A 17,434-nucleotide genomic window follows, 5' to 3' on the forward strand; every position below is an offset into this window, starting at 1 on the left:
TGCAAAAATTAAGTTGAAATAGATCAAAGACCTAAACATAAGTAAAACTATAAAACTTCTAGAAGAAAACATTGAATATTTTCCCCACCTTGACATTATATAAGCATTTTTTAGGTAAAACACACAAAAAATAAACCATTAAAACAATTACAAAATGAATTTCATAAAAAAACTGATTTTTGAATGACATCCTTTAAGAAAACCAAAAGGCACACCAGAAATGAAAGAAAATATTCACAATACATATATCTGACAAAGGACTTCTATCTGGAAAATATAAAGAAACTTTCTACCTCACTATTAAGACAGACAATCCAATAAAAAATGGACAAAAAATTAGGACATTTCACCAAAGAAATAGATTTCAAGTAACACATGAAAAGATACTTAACATCTTAGTCACTAGGGAAATGCGAATTAAAATGACAAGATACTACTACACACCTATTAGAATGGCTTTAAGAAAAAAACATGAAGTGCCAGTGAGGATGGAAACTCTCATATATTTCAGGTAGAAACCTAAAATGGTAAAGTTTTTTTTTTTTAGAAAACTGTCAGTTTCTTATAAGGATAAATATACTCTTACTACATGACCCAGTAATCTTACTTCTAGGTATTTCCCAAAGGTAAAAATCAAAATATATCTCTATACCAAAACTAGTATCCAAATATTCATTGAGGCACAAACTGAAGACATCAAAAAGTCCTTTGGTAAGTGAATGAATAAATAAAACATACTGCAATAAAACTATGGCACTGTCAATTTTTAATTATTTGTAAATGATATCTAAATTGAAAAAAAGACAAACTTGGAGAAAATATTTGTAATTTATCCCTTTAAACATATAAATAATTACTTGAAATTGCAGCCAAAAATAACCAAAAGCCCAATAAATAAATGAGAAGAAAAGAAACAACTACTTGCAAAACAAAAAACCTATAAAAATGACACTTAAATGAGAAAAAGTTCAAACCCCAAAAATTTTTTAATGCAAATTTAAAAAACACTGGGATGTCATTCCTCACCAGATTGGCAGTATTTTTAACATTTGAAAATTGGGAAATCTGAATAAGAACAATGGGCTGTACCAATGTCAATCCTTGTTTTGTTTCCTCAAGTTTTGCAAAAAGTTACAATTGGTAAAAACTGGGTAAACAATACATGGGCTCTCTCTTTATTATTTCTTACAACTATATGTGAATTTACAACTATTCCAAAATAACCACACCATTGTATATGATAGTGAAAAGACTGAAAAAAGTTTAAGAGATCCTTGGTTGAATATGGTAAACACATATAAAGGAAAAGTAAGAAGCCACTGCAAATAGAAGCATGTATACATATCTAATGTATGAATATATATGTACTTATAACCATGGTTTATTTTTAAATGCAAAAAATATAAACAGCATGTTTGATAAGATCCTACATTTGCTTAAAACAAATACAAACATACATGCACATTCATGTATATATTATGTATAAGGAAAATGCATTCAGTTGGTGAAGCTGTGAGGACATAGGCTCTCTCGCACATGGCTGGTACAAATGCAAACTGTACAATCATTTTGGAAGGATATTTGGCAATACTTAAAACAGCAAAATCAATTAATAACTCTTATACGAGTATCTACCCTATAGATACATCTTCAACAATATAAAACTTTATATACACAAATGTATTCATTGTAGCCTTGTTAGCAGTTGGAACACTAGAAAGAATCTGAATACCTATACGTAAGAGATTAGCTAAATAAACTATACTTCATGCAATCAATGAAGTATATGGCAATATAACTAGCAGGTAAAGAACCAGCCTACCAATGCAGGAGATGTGGGTTTGATCCCTGGCTTGGAAAGATCCCCTGGAGGAGGGCATGGCCACCCACTCCAGTATTCTTGCCTGGAGAATCCTATGGACAAAGGAGACTGGAGGCTACAGTCCATATGGTCACAAAAGAGTGGGACACTAAATAACCAACTCCAAGCAGGATCTCATGTGGCCTTCCTAGGACAGACCCTACCCCATATACTCCTGCTTTAGCTCCTCTTTGAAGTACCCAAAAAACAGTACCTCATGCATATTTCCAGAGAAGGCAATGATACCCTACTCCAGTACTCTTGCCTGGAAAATCCCATGGACAGAGGAGCCTGGTAGGCTGCAGTCCATGGGGTCGCTAAGAGTCGGACCCGACTGAGCGACTTCACTTTCACTTTTCACTTTCATGCATTGGAGAAGCAAATGGCAGCCCACTCCAGTACTCTTGCCTAGAGAATGCCAGGGATGGGGGAGCCTGGTTGGCTTCCATCTATGGGATCACAGAGAGTCGGACACTACTGAAGCGACTTAGCAGCAGCAGCAGGAGCAGCATGCATATTTCCTGAGTTTTTCAGATGCTAAATACCACCACCAAATGGAAGAAATTAACTACTTGATTATGTAGATATGGAGCCTAAGGACTGGTAATGTAGACATAAACCAAAGAATTGTGCAGGAGCTGATCGCAAACCCTGGAACGCCCCTCCCTCACCCCGCCTTTAAAAATGCTTTGCTGAAACCCTTGGAGAGTTAGGTGTTTTCTGAGCAGGAGCCACCCATATCTCCCGGCTTGGCCCTGAAATAAACTTTTCTTTGCTTCAAACTGGACATTTTGGTTTCTTTGGCCTCACTGTGCACCTCCTTCAGTAGCAACAACAAAACTGAAAATATACAAAGTATTTTCTCAAACCATAATATAATTCAACTAGAAATTAATAACAGAAAGATGACAGGAAACTCCTTAAAGAAGTTAAAGTTTAAAGACAATTACATTTTTCATCCTCAGAAGTTAAATCTTTCTTATATTTTTCATAATTCAACTTAACATTTTTAATCATTCTTCTACATTCATAACAATTGTTTTATGTTCAAAATTCTCCAAACTACGCTTCAACAGTACATGAACTGAGAACTTCCAGATGTTCAAGCTGGATTCAGAAAAGGCAGAGGAACCAGAGATCAAATTGCCAACATCCATTGGTTCATGGAAAAAGCAAGAGAGTTGCAGAAAAACATCTACTTCTGCTTTGTCGACTAGGCCAAAGCCTTTGATTGTGTGGATCACAACAAACTGTGGAAAATTCGTAAAGAGATGGGAATACCAGACCAGTTGAACTGCCTCCTGAGAAATCTGTATGCAGGTCAAGAAGCAACAGTTAGAACCAGACGTGGAACAACAGACTGGTTCCAATCTGTAAAAGGAGTAGGTCAAGGCTGTATATTATCACCTTGCTTATTTAACTTATATGCAGAGTACATCATGAGAAATGCCAGGCTGGATGAAGCACAAACTGGAATCAAGATTGCCAGGAGAAATATCAATAACCTTAGATATGCAGATGACACCACACTTATGGCAGAAAGTGAAGAGGAACTAAAGAGCCTCTTGACGAAGGTGAAAGAGGAGAGTGAAAAAGCTGGCTCAACATTCAACATTCAACTCAACATTCAAAAAAAGAAGATCATGGCATCAAGTTCCATCACTTCATGGAAAATAGATGGGAAAACAATGCAAACAGTGAGAGAATATTTTCTTGGGCTCCAAAATCACTGCAGATGGTGACCGCAGCCATGAAATTAAAAGACGCTTGATCCTTGGAAGAAAAGCTATGACAAACCTAGAAAGCATATTAAAAAGCAGAGACATTACTTTGCCAACAAAGGTCTGTCTAGTCAAAGCTATGGTTTTTCCAGTAGTCATGTATGGATGTAAGAGTTGGACCATAAAGAAAGTTGAGTGCCGAAGAATTGATGCTTTTGAACTATGGTGTTGGAGAAAATTCTTGAGAGTCCCTTGGATTGCAAGGAGATCAAGCAAGTCAATCCTAAAGGAAATCAACCCTGAATATTCATCGGAAGGACAGATGCTGAAGCTCCATTACTTTGGCCACCTGATGTGCAGAGGCAATTCACTAGAAAAGACCCTGATGCTGGAAAAGATTGAGGGCAGGAGGAGAAGGGGATGACAGAGGATGAGATGGTTGGATGGCATCACTGACTCAATGGACATGAGTTTGAGAAAGCTCTGGGAGATAGTGAAGGACAGGTAGGGCAGGTGTGCTGCAGTCCATCATGTCACAAAGAGTCGGACAAGACTGAGTGACTGAACAACAGTAACAGAAAGCCATTACTTCTGTCATCTATGTCATTTCAGAGTCAGCTTCAACTGATATTATCCTCATATAGGTATTTTCCAGATCTATGCCAGCCTGACATTATTTTTTAAATCTACTTTATTCACTTTTCATGGAGAAGGAAATGGCAACCCACTCCAGTGTTCTTGCCTAGAGAATCCCAGGGATGGGGAAGCCTGGTGGGCTGTCGTCTATGGGGTCGCACAGAGTCGGACACGACTGAAGCAACTTAGCAGCAGCAGCAGCTACAGCATTCACTTTTCAAAGTGAAACTTTTTGTTATCTTACCATTCTTTCCCAACATATTGGTAGTTAAAAACTACTGCCATAAGATAGTTATATAATCCAATTAAAAAAATGGGCAGAAGAGCCAAATAACATTTTTCCAAAGAAGACATACAAACAGCCAACATGTACATGAAAAGATGCTCAATATCATTAATCACCAGGGAAATGCCAATCAAACCACAATGAGATAGAATGTGTTAGAATGACTATTATTAGAAAGACAAAAAATAAGCAGTGAGGATGTGGAGAAAAGGGAACTCTTATGTACTGTTGGTAGGAATGTAAACTGGTACAGCCACTATGGAAAACAGTATGGATGTTACTCAGAAATTAAAAACAGAACTACCTTATGATCCACTAAGTTCACTTCTGGGTATTTATCCAAAGAAATCCTCATCCCAATTCCCAAGAAGGGCAGTACAAATGAATATTCAAACTATCGGACAATTGCACTCATCTCCCATGCTAGTAAGGTTATACTCAAAATCTTGCATGATAGGATACGTGAACCAAGAACTTCCAGATGTACAAGCTTGATTTAGAAAAGGCAGAGAAACCAGAGGTCAAATTGCCAACATTCACTGGATCATAGAGAAAGCAAGGGAATTCCAGAAAACATTTATTTATGTTTCATTGACTCCGCTAAAAGCTTTGACTGTGTGGATCATAATAAACTATGGGAAACTCTTAAAGAAATGGGAATACCAGACCATTTTACCTGTCTCCTGAAAAACCTGTATGCCAATCAAGTAGCAACAGTTGGAACCTTGTATGGAACAACTGACTGGTTCAGGATTGAGAAAGGAGTATAAGGCTGTTTATTGTCACCCTGTTTATTTAACTTATATGCAGAGCACATCACGTGGGCTGGAGGAGTCACAAGTTGGAAATCAAGACTGCCAGGAGAGAAAAAAAAAAAGATTGCTGGGAGAAATATCAACAACCTCAGATATGTGGATGGTATCACTCTAATGGCAGAAAGTGAAGAGGAACTAAAGAGTCTCTTGATGAGGGTGAAGGAGGAGAGTGAAAAAGCTGGCTTAAAACTAAATATTAAAAAAACTAAGGTCATGGCATCCAGCCCCATTACTTCATGACAAATAGAAGGTGAAAAGGTGGAAGCAAGGACAGATTTCCTCTTCTTGGGCTGTAAAATCACTGTGGATTGTGACTACAGCCATGAAATAAGATGATCATTGCTTCTTGGCAGGAAAGCTGTGACAAAGCTAGACAGTATGTTAAAAAGTAGAGACATCAGTTCGCCAACAAAGGTCCGTATAGTCAAGGCCTTTCCAGTAGTCACATACAGTTGTGAGAGCTGGACCATAAAGAAGGCAGAGCACTGAAGAATTGATGCTTTTGAACTGTGGTGCTGGAGAAGACTCTTGAGAGTCCCTTGGACAGCAGGGCGATCAAACCAGTCAATCTTAAAGGAAATCAACCCTGAATATTCATTGGAAGGATGGATGCTGAAGCTGAAGCTCCAGTACTCCAGCCATCTGATGCGAAGATCCAACTCATTGAAAAGGACCCTGATGCTGGGAAAGATTGAAGGCAGAAGGAGAAGACGAAGACAGAGGATGAGATGGTTGGATGGCATCACTGATGCAATGGACATGAACTTGGGCAAACTCCAGGAGACGGTGAGAACAGGGAAGCCTGGCATGCTACAGTCCATGGAGTCATGAGGAGTCAGACACAACTTGCCAACTGAACAACAATTTGAAGAAAATAAAAACACTAACTTGAAAAGACATTTGCTCTCTCATGATCACTGCTGCATCATCTACATAGTCAAGGCATGGAAACAACTTAAATGTCCACCAATAGATTAATGGATAAAGAAATTGTGGGATGGGTGTGTGCATGTATGTGTGTGTGTGTGTGTGTGTGTGTGTGTGTGTGTGTGCTTGCTTGCTCAGTCGTGTCCAACACTTTGTGACCTTATGGATTACAGCCCGCCAATCTCCTCTGTCCATGGGATTTTCCCTGCAAGAATACTGAAATGGCTTGCCATTTCCCCCCCAAAGAGATCTTCCCAACATCTTCCCAACCCAGGGATCAAACTCGCATCTCCCACATCTTCTGCATTGGCAGATAGATTCATTATCACTGATCCACTGGGGAAGCCCATGCCTGCCAATGCAGGAGACAAGGGTTTGATCCCTGAATTGGGACAATCCACTGGTGAAGGAAATGGCAACCCACTCAAGTATTCTTGCCTGGGAAATCCCATGGACAGAGGAGCCTGGGAGGCTATAGTCCATGGAGTTGCAAGTGAGTCGGAAACAACTTAGCAACTAAACAACAACAACAATGTGTATATGTAATATATAAATACAGTGGAATGTTAGCCATAAAAAATTATAAAATCTTGCCATTTTTGACAATATGGATGGACCTCAAGGGCATTATGTTAAGTGAAAGAATTTAGACAAAGACAAACGCTATATGATCTCTTGTATGTGAAATCTTTTTTTTTTTTTTTTAAATCGTAGATACATGGAACAGACTGGTGGTTGCCAGAGGCAGGGATGGAGGGTGGGAGAAATGGGAAAAGAAACTAAGAGACCCGTATATAGCATCAAGCATACCAACAAAATGAGAGATCCAAAAGAAAAAGAGGGAGAGAAAGGGATATTAAGAATATTTGAAGGAAAAAAAAAAAGTCAATGTTGACATACTCACTAACAGACCAGACACGTTCTCCAGCATCACATCTCTGAAAAATTTTCCCTGGGATGTGTCCAGCAAGGCCTGCAATTCTTCATTGAAATCCACAGTTATTTCCTTGCTTTCTAAAACATCATGGATACTTTGCTTCTAAGAGGGCATCTGTAAAAGTTCTAAGGGAGGGTAGTTGACTTGATAGCATTGTAGAAGGGGACTACATGCATAGCATTTGGTGTTTCAGGCATATGCATTTTTCTGCTGACTTTCCATGTGCCCTTTAGACATAATCAGGGATATAGATATATACATTCTAAACAACAACTATTTACTGAAAAGAAATATCACATGAGATATAGTGTAAAATAACCTGGAAATGTTCAAATCAGGTCATAATTCTCACTTCCAGACAGGTTATTATAAAATTTGAGAACACAAAACAAAACTGTTTTCCCCATCCATTTTAGGTACATCTACAGATATATCATAAAGCAAACAAAATCCCTGAGCTGCCAATATTTAACCATGACTATAGCTGGATCAGTCCCCAAATAAACCTCAAGTTTCTCATCTGTGAAATGGTTTACCAATTATTTAGAATTTTTAAGAGTTCCAATGACTTGGTGAGTAAAGTATATCGAGTGTAGCAAATATAAAATAAACAGAAGTGATAGATCCATTTTTATTAAAATGACAGAGAACCTTGAAGAAATATTCAGAATCCTGCAGGACTAAACAGGCTTCATATATAACTTGGGATCTGAAGTTGTAACCTCTCTCATCTCTATACAACTCAGGTGTTCATTGTAAGTTTTAAGACATGCAATTCAGAAGCACAAGCCACGAGACTTCTGTATTGTAAGATAGGCCCAGTCTGACTCCTCTCAATTTTCTAAGTGATCTCCAAGTATCGGTTATCATTGTCTGCTTTGTATCTTCATCTTATCAACCTGTGAAAAGGTATTAGATTTAGTCTGATTTAGTCTAATTAAAGCTGTTCTAATCCTTCAATATTCTTCACAGGTCCCCAAATTATATTTCTGTATGCTATTTTCTTATCCAAAATGCAGACCAAAACTAAGGAAACAATATTCTCTGTTCTTCATTCAGTTTTCAAATTCAAATAAAGGGTAATTATGAAAAAGGAGTGTTTGAAGAAACAATGTCCAATCTACATATCTTAAGAAATCTAATGAATCCGGAATAGAATAAACTCAAAGGGATCCACACTGAGCTATATTATAATTAAAATGTTGAAACCCAAGAAAAAGAGAGAACCTTAAAATTAATAAAGATAACTCACCAACAGAAACCATGGAAGCCAGAGGCAATGGAATGACATATTTTAATTGCTGGGGGATTTCTTTGGAAGGAATGATGCTAAAGCTGAAATTCCAGTACTTTGGCCACCTCATGCGAAGAGTTGACTCACTGGAAAAGACTCTGATGCTGGGAGGGATTGGGGGCAGGAGGAGAAGGGGACGACAGAGGATTAGATGGCTGGATGGCATCACTGACTCGATGGACGTGAGTCTCAGTGAACTCCGGGAGTTGGTGATGGACAGGGAGGCCTGGCGTGCTGTGATTCATGGGGTCGCAAAGAGTCGGACACGACTGAGCGACTGAACTGAACTGAACTGAAAAGAGCTCTGAATCAATGAATCTATTTCTGATAAAACAATCCTTCAAAAAGAAAGGAAAGAGATTAACTTATGGCAAGACAGCATGAGGAGCTCGAGTGTCCTGTTCCCCACTGAAACTGATAAAAACTATTAAAAAAAAAAAAAAAGCAACTGTTTAAACCCTCTGGAAGTGGTTTTAAGAACAAACAACAAATGAAGAAATATCTATTCAAGAACATCTTTTAAAATTCACTAAGAAAAGTGAGCTTATGGTATCTGAACCAAGACCACTTTCTCCCTCCCTCCCTCTCCCATCCCAGCTCAAGGAGAGGAAGACTCTACTCAAGACTCCTGAATTCAAGGCAAAAAACTCCCTCTCCACCACCACCACCCCCAAGTCTCATTTAGAGGCCTTTCTTCTCTGGAAGAATAGGGCATTGGAGTTTCCCATCCAGCTACCTAGCCTGTTGCTAGGGCTGAGTCCTGAACAACTGTGGTTTAGAGGTAGAGGTTCCTTTCTGCCACCTAACCCCCAGTGGTGGAATGAAGACTTTAACTGGACGTGGCATGTGGAAAATACTGGGGCCCTGAACATCCTTGCCCTGGGTTGTGAGGAGTAAACAGTAAACTGAGAGGACCTCTGGTTGCACTCTCCCCTCCACTAAGCACTCACCTAGCACAACAGAACTGTCACTCAGAAACTTGCCATTGTCCCTACCCCCACTTCCAGAGCTTTTGCTTTTGCTTGAGAGAAAAAGTAGATTTTAAAACAGATAGCTCCTATTCTCTTCTCAAATCAACTGAACTGGCTTCATTTGCAAGACCATGGAGAAAGTCAAGCCTAGAGGAGCACTGAAAAAACAGCGAGGTTGTAAAGAAAATCTGTAAGCAGGTCAGGAGGCAACGGTGAGAACTGGACACAGAACAACAGACTGGTTCCAAATAGGGAAAGGATTATGTCAAGGCTGTATACTGTCACTCTGCTTATTTAACTTATATGCAGAGTACATCATGAGAAATGCTGGACTGGAGGAAGCACAAGCTGGAATCAAGATTGCCGGGAGAAATATCAATAACCTCAGATATGCAGATGACACCACCGTTATGGCAGAAAGTGAAGAAGAATTAAAGAGCCTCTTGATGAAAGTGAAAAAGTGGCTTAAAACTCAATATTCAGAAAACTAAGATCATGGCATCTGGTCCCAGCACTTCATGGCAAATAGATGGGGAAACAGGGGAAACAGTGACAGACTTTATTTTTTGGGGCTCCAAAATCACTACAGATGGTGACTGCAGCCATGAAATTAAAAGACGTTTGCTCCTTGGAAGAAAAGTTATGACCAACCTAGACAGCATATTAAAAAACAGAGACATTACTTTGCCAACAAAGGTCCGTCTAGTCAAAGCTATGGTTTTTCCAGTAGTCATGTATGGATGTGAGAGTTGGACTATAAAGAAAGCTGAGTGCCGAAGAATTGATGGTTTTGAACTGTGGTGTTGGAGAAGACTCTTGAGAGTCCCTTGGACTGCAAGGAGATCCAACCAGTCCATTCTGAAGGAGATCAGCCCTGGGATTTCTTTGGAAGGACTGATGTTGAAGCTGAAACTCCAGTACTTTGGTCACCTCATGCAAAGAGCTGACTCATTGGAAAAGACCCTGATGCTGGAAAAGATTGAGGGCCGGAGGAGAAGGGGATGACAGAGGATGAGATGGTTGGATGGCATCACCAACTCAACGGACATGAGTTTGAGTAAACTCCAGGAGTTGGTGAGACAGGGAGGCCTGGCATGCTACAGTCCATGGGGTCGCAAAGAGTTGGACACAACTGAGCGACGGAACTGCCTGACAGAACTGTAAAGAAAAACAATTGGGAGAAGATTCAAAATATACGCCAAACTGTAGGTCAACGAGTTTGCAGGTGATTAATGGGCAATAAGGCAACCGGAAAGAACCCTCTTGGAGCCAGCACAAATATCAAACACTAACCTCTGCTAACTATTTCTTCAAAGGACCCACAATTTGATTGAATTAGTTTTCAGAGTAGTTTATGCCCTCGGGCATTATGTAAAACAAAGGATCAGTAAATGGAGCTTGGCTTCTGGCTGCTGGGTGTGGTCAGAGAAAGACAGCTCTAACAAAACTCAGTCATCCCAGGGTGATGGTGGGTATATTCAAATTGCACCTCCCTAAAGAACAACATCAGGGACCTAACCTTGTAGGAAAGGAAACTACAATGAGATACCATTTCACACCCTCTAGGATGGTGGGCTGCAGTCCATGGGGTCGCTAAGAGTCGGACACGGCTGAGCGACTTCACTTTCACTTTTCACTTTCATGCATTGGAGAAGGAAATGGCAACTAACTCCAGTGTTCTTGCCTGGAGAATCCCAGGGACGGGGAGCCTGGTGGGCTGCCGTCTATGGGGTCGCACAGAGTTGGACACGACTGAAGCGACTTAGCAGCAGCAGCAGGATGGCCAGAATTGGATAAAGTCCATAATGACAATTGCTGGTGAGAATGTAAACAAGTTAGAGCCCTCATACTGCTGAGTGTAAAATGGTGCAGCCACTTTGGAAAAAAGTCTAACAGTGTCTCAAACTATTAAACACAGAGTTGCTATATGATCCAGCAATAACTCTTAAGTATACACCTATAGAAATGAAAACATATTTCTATACAGAAACTTGTACATGAATGTTTTAGCAGAATAATTCTTGATAGCCTAAAGGTAGAAACCACCCAAATGTCCAGATGAATGAACAAAGGAAATGTAGTATATCCATTCTACGAATGGAAATCATAAATGGGATATAAAGTACTGATACATGCTACAACATACATGAGCTTTGAAGCAGTATGCTAAATGAAAGAAGGCAATCACAAAAGGCCATATATTATAATTCTATTCATATGAAATATTCTAAATTGGAAAATTTGTAGAGATAAAAGTAGATTAGTGGTTACCTAGGGCTGGGCAGGTGAGGTTCAAGGAGATGTTCAGTTCAGTTCAGTTACTCAGTCGTGTCTGACTCTTTGCGACCCCATGAACCGCAGCATGCCAGGCCTCCCTGTCCATCATCAACTTGCGGAGTCCACCGAAACCCATGTCCATTGAGTCTGTGATGCCACCTGGCTTATGGCTAAAGCATGAAAATGTTGTAAGATTTAGTGACGTTGCACATATACTAAAAACTATTGAACTGTACACTTTAAATGGGTGGATTGTATGGTATGTGAATTATATTTCAATAAATCTATCAAAAGAGAACTGAAGGAGACATTAAGACATTCCCAGATAAACAAAAGCTGAGGAAGTTCACTGCTGACAGACATGCCCTACAAGAACTGCCAAAGGGAGTTCTTCAGAATAAAATGGAAGGATAATAGACGAACTTGAAACTATATGAAGAAATAAAGAACACAGGCAAAGGTAACTACAAGGGATTCCCAGGTGGTTCAGTGGTAAAGAATCTGCCTGCCAATGCAGGAGACCCAAGAGACTCAGGTTTGATCTCCTGGGTCAGGTAGATCCCCTGGAGGAGGAAATAGCAACCCACTCCAGTATCCTTGCCTGGGAAATCCCATGGACAGAGGAACCTGGCGGGCTACAGTCCATAGGGTCACAAAGAAGTGGATACAACCGAGTGACTGAGAATGCATGCAGCAGCAGCAAAGGTAACTACACATGTAAATATATAAGCTAGTATTATTGTATTTTTGGTTTGTAACCCCTCTTATTTTTTTCTATATGATTTAAAAAGAAATGGACAAGCTAATCCTAAAATTCATATGGAATTACAAGAAGCCCTGAATAGCCAAAACAATCTTGAGAAAGAACAAAGTTGGAGGATTGACACTTCTCAATTTTAAAAATTAACACAATCAACAGTAATCAAAAGTATGGCACTGGAATACGGATAGGCACAGAGACAAATGAAACAAATTTGAAAGACCAGAATAAACCCATACACCTAAGCCAACTGATTTCAACAAGGGTACCAGGACCATTCAATGGGGGACAGTCTCTCCAATGCATGGTGCTGGGACAACTGGCTATGCACATGTAAAAGAATAAAATTGGATCTCATATCATATATAAAAATAACTCAAAATGGATATATGACATAAATATAAGAGCTAAAACCATAGAACACTTAGAAAAATACATAAAGATAAATCTTCTTAGATTTATTTGGCAAAGAATTTGCAAAGAATTCTTAGATTTGACACCAAAAGTACAAGCAACAAAAGAAAAAATAAAGCAGACTTTAAAAATCTGTATACCAAAGGACATTACCAAGAATGCATAAGAAACATATACAGAATGGGGGTAATTTGCAAAATTCTACATAATATATATATATATATATATATATAAAATCAGACTACTATCCAGAATACGCAAAGAATTTATAGCTCAACAACAAAAAGACACTCAAATTAAAAATACACAAATGGCCAATAAGTGCATCAAGGTGGCCAAAATCATTGGTGATTAGGGAAATTAGAATCTAAACCACAATGATATTACACTCCAAACACACTAGAATGGTTGTAATTTTTACATTAAAAAAAAACAAAACAAAACAGGAGATAACAAGTGTCAGCAAGGAAGTGTGGTAATTCTATGTTTAACTTATAGAGAAACTGTCAAACTATTTTCCACAGTGGCTGCACCATTTTACATCCCAGCAGCAATGTATGAGAGCTCCAATTTCTCTACTTCTTGCCGACATTTGTTTCCTGGCTTAATTTCTTTTTAAAAAATTAGATTCTGCCCTCAAATTTAGAAGAAATTTCAATTGGTCCCTGTTACTGCAGCCCAACACTTAAAATTAAACTTTTAAAAATTTCCCTTCAAAATGTATAAAAAATAACCCATGCTAGAAAAAGTTCATTACATCACAAAAGTTTAAGAAATGCATGGGAAAAAGAATCACTTTACTTTTTTTCTTAAATATTTATTTGGCTGTACCTGGTCTTAGTTGCCACAGGCAGGATCTAGTTCCCCTACCAGGGATTGAACCAGGCCCCCTACATTGGATGCACTGAGTCTTAGTCACTGGACTACCAGGGAAGTCACAAGAATCAATTTAAAATAATGGTTATTTCTGAGGAAGAAAGAAGGGATGCAATCAGGGATGGGTACACGGAGCACTGCAACTATAATGGTGATGTTTAGTCTTTTATGTTTGGCTGGTGAGAAAAGAGGTTCACTGTGTTTTTCTCTATATGTTTCTATATGTCTTAAGTATTTCATAACATATTATAGAAGGCCCCCCAAAAAGACAAAGAAAAGAAAGTTTATCCAACATTCCTTCATCACTCACTGCTGTTGCTGCTTAATCACTTCAGTCGTGTCTGCCTTTGTGCAACCTTATGGAATGAATAGCCCGCCAGACTCCTCCCTCCATGGAATTCTCCAGGCAAGAGTACAGGAGTGGGTAGCCTATCCCTTCTCCAGGGCATCTTCCCGACCCAGGAATCGAATCCAAGTCTCCTACATCGCATGCAATTCTTTACCAGCTGAGCTACCAGGAAAGCCCTCATCACTCACCACCACCACCAAAAACATTAAATTATACTAGACAGTATTCTACACCTTATTTTTCTTCACGTAACAATCCATTATAGCATTCTCTAGATCAATAGTGGTAAATCTGTTTCCACAGTTGCAAAATATTTCATAATATGAATGTCCCAAGATGTATTCAAACACTCCTACTAACGAATATACAGGTTGTTTCCAGTTGTCACAAAAACAAAGCTACAAAGGCATCCTTGTTCATATACCCTTACACACTGGTACATTTATTTCTGTAGAATGGATTCTTAAAAGTCAGAATATTAAGTTCCAGTATTTAGTCAAGCAATATTTGTATTTTTTTTTTATTTCCTTACATACTGTCAGATCATTTTTTTCAAAAGGTTGCAGCAATTCATAGTCTTTCCAGCAATGTATGAGTGAGATGTGGGCATTTCTTGAGGGAAATTTCTTTTAACCACATAAGCATTTAATAGATTAAATTCAGTTTTACTGTCTTCCCAAACAGTAAACATGTAATGATATTATGCTTAACATAAATTCATTTTCACCAAGAGATCTGAACACGGGGAATTTAGCTCTTTTCTTACGTAGTGAGTAAACAAGCTAACAATTCACAATCTAATGTAGCAACTCCCTGAAATATTATCTATACACACACACACACACACACACACACACACCCCTTCGATCTCTAAGATGTTTCCCGGACAAATGTTAAGTATTGTAAGACCAAAAGTCCTCATTTGAAATATATATAAAGGGCACAGAAAAAAATTATTTTAATCTAGCCCACCATGAAAATATTACAAACTGATTGGTCTATCAAAACTAAGTTTGCAAATGGAAAGGCAGCCCTTAGGAATTAAGGACCTGCAGGCCCAACAGTTAAGCAGTTCCTGAAAGCGCCTTAGGGAGAGAGAATTTTGCGGCGGCATCGTGTCAATAAAAACCCATTTAAACAAATTTAAAAAAAAAAAAAAAAAAAAGGGAAAACGACCCAGAATACCCACTAGGAGCTAGTTTCTGCAACCACCTATCCTCATCCGTGATAGTAAAGTGATTAAGGAGAGAGAAATTACTCTCCAATGTTTTGAAGAGACAGAAAAATGAAATGTACGCCGGCTCCTCCCCCACTCAGTCAGGCCATGCGATGCCGAAATGTGTAACCTTACTAATGGTCACTTTTCAACTCGATGCGAGTTTCAGCACTCACCACAACACAAATATCCGCGTTTCTGGACATTCCTTAGGAGACTCGTCCTTTGGCCGTCTTTTCACATAAAGTATGCCTGCAGCGCTTACACCCTATGCAAATGCCGCCATCTTAGGTTTTAGATGAGCCCTAAGGCATAGGGCGGTAGAAACCTGGGCTAGGCGTCACAGCCAAATAGGCCCCGCGCAGAACCGCCGTGCACTCCCAAAATGGCTCCCCCGGCAACGTGACCCAGCCGCCCTGCGGCCCCTCCCCCAGTGTTCCTGAGAGGTTGCGCTTCCTGTTACAGCGTTTATCGCCGCTGAAATTACCTCCTTATTCCTCGTTTTCTTTTCCTTCACTTCTTTTTTCTTTTTCTATCCCAAATTTATTTTACCTTTGTCCCGACCCCTTTCCACATTTCTACATATCTCTCGTTCTAGTCAACTTTCACCTCACGCATGTGTGACATTTTTTAATACACAAATTTATCTTTCTGTTATTTTACCAAAGTATCACAAAATGATAAGGTACACTGAGATCTGATTTTTTCGTATTTTATAGATGAGGAAAATAAGGCTCAGAAAGTGAAAGTGTTAGTCATTCAGTCCTGTCCAACTTTTGTGACCCCATGGACTGTAGCCCACCAGTCTCCTCTGTCCATGGAATTCTCCAGGCAACAATACTGGAGTGGGTTGCCATTGCCTTCTCCAGGGGATCTTCCTGACCTAGGGACTGAACCCAGGTCTCCCACATTGCAGGCGGTTCCTTACCATCTGAGTCACCTGAAAAGCCAAAGTCTCAGAGGTGAACCAATTTTCCAAAAGCTGCAACAGCTAGTGAGTGTTACAGTGTACAAAACCCAATTCTTTTCACTCCACTGAGTTCTGTGCCCTTACAGATCACGGTCTATTTCAACCAACAAATTGAAAATACGAGAAAACTGAAGACCGAGTGCGAAGACTTTAGGTCTAAACTCATACAGTAGATCAATGACAAAATTGAATTTAAAACAGGATGCTTCCTTGTTTATGAATAATTCTGTAACAGAAAACATCTTTGTAAAGGGGTTGGGATGCTATTCTCCAACCCCAAACTCCTTTTAGACTTTAGCTCAAGTCTTGATTCCTCTAAGAAGAGTCTATATTTATCAAGACGTTTAACTTTTTTGGTTCCTCTCCATGAGGGAAAATGTACTAGCTGGATGTAAGCCACCAAAACATTTTTTAAAACCCAGGCTGAAACTTGTTTGTAATGCATTACATATGAATGGTGTGAAAGGTTAGTGGGGAAGGTTTGTGCCGCACAGTTAAGGAAGAGACAATTTAGAGGTCTTAATTCCTTTCCAAAGGAATAGTTTCTACATTCTAAAGTTATCTCTAACTTTCTACAAGAACTCAGCATAGAACACCTCATTCTATTCATATGCATCATTACTTTCTCTTTCTTTATATTGATATTGTCACCCTCAAATAGGAGGTAATGGTAGAGAATTGTATAAGCACCTGGGCCTTGATGTGTGGCCATTCTTATGTAAAATACAGCATAGAGCCAATTTGTGTTGTCAGTAATGTGTGTAGTGAGGTGAAAGGGTCTTAATTTAAGCTTAAAGTACATCCTTTCCTTCAGTTTAGACATATTTGAGCACGATTTGGAAACTAGTCGGTAGACAGCAGAAATCAATTGCAAGAGGAACTGCTGAACTCTTGAGAAACAAGTCACTTTAAGAGAGGATGGAGTCAGGCAGGCAACATTCTGGGTATTGCAGAGAACCTGTGGCTTCAATTAACTTTTTTCCATCAAGTGGCATATCTCTTGGTTGTACAACAAAATGTATTTATTTTAAGCTAGGTACACAACATCTCTCTGTAGTGATTTAATTATAAGTAGAAAGGTAGTGAAGCCTATGACAGGTTTGCTCTGATGCTCTAGCATTTCT

The 17,434-nt window shown here is 39.1% G+C and overlaps 1 long non-coding RNA gene across 7 annotated transcripts in view; it reads right to left on the reverse strand.

Moving 5' to 3' along the window:
* The window catches only part of LOC109555334 (uncharacterized), a 192,171-nt gene extending 176,446 nt beyond the window's left edge, over positions 1-15,725 (reverse strand). For 2 of the 7 annotated variants that reach the window (XR_011565132.1, XR_011565131.1), the window contains exons 1-2: positions 15,517-15,725; positions 11,720-11,895 (exon numbers count right to left, since the gene is read on the reverse strand). This is a non-coding gene — a long non-coding RNA (uncharacterized lncRNA). The remainder of the gene's footprint in view (positions 1-11,719; positions 11,896-15,516) is intronic. The other 5 variants (XR_011565133.1, XR_011565134.1, XR_002180255.2 and 2 more) reach the window with 4 other exon arrangements.
* Between the last annotated feature and the right edge of the window lie 1,709 nt (positions 15,726-17,434).

Source organism: Bos indicus, chromosome X (genome assembly GCF_029378745.1).
Source record: "Bos indicus isolate NIAB-ARS_2022 breed Sahiwal x Tharparkar chromosome X, NIAB-ARS_B.indTharparkar_mat_pri_1.0, whole genome shotgun sequence".
Lineage (NCBI taxonomy): Eukaryota > Metazoa > Chordata > Mammalia > Artiodactyla > Bovidae > Bos > Bos indicus.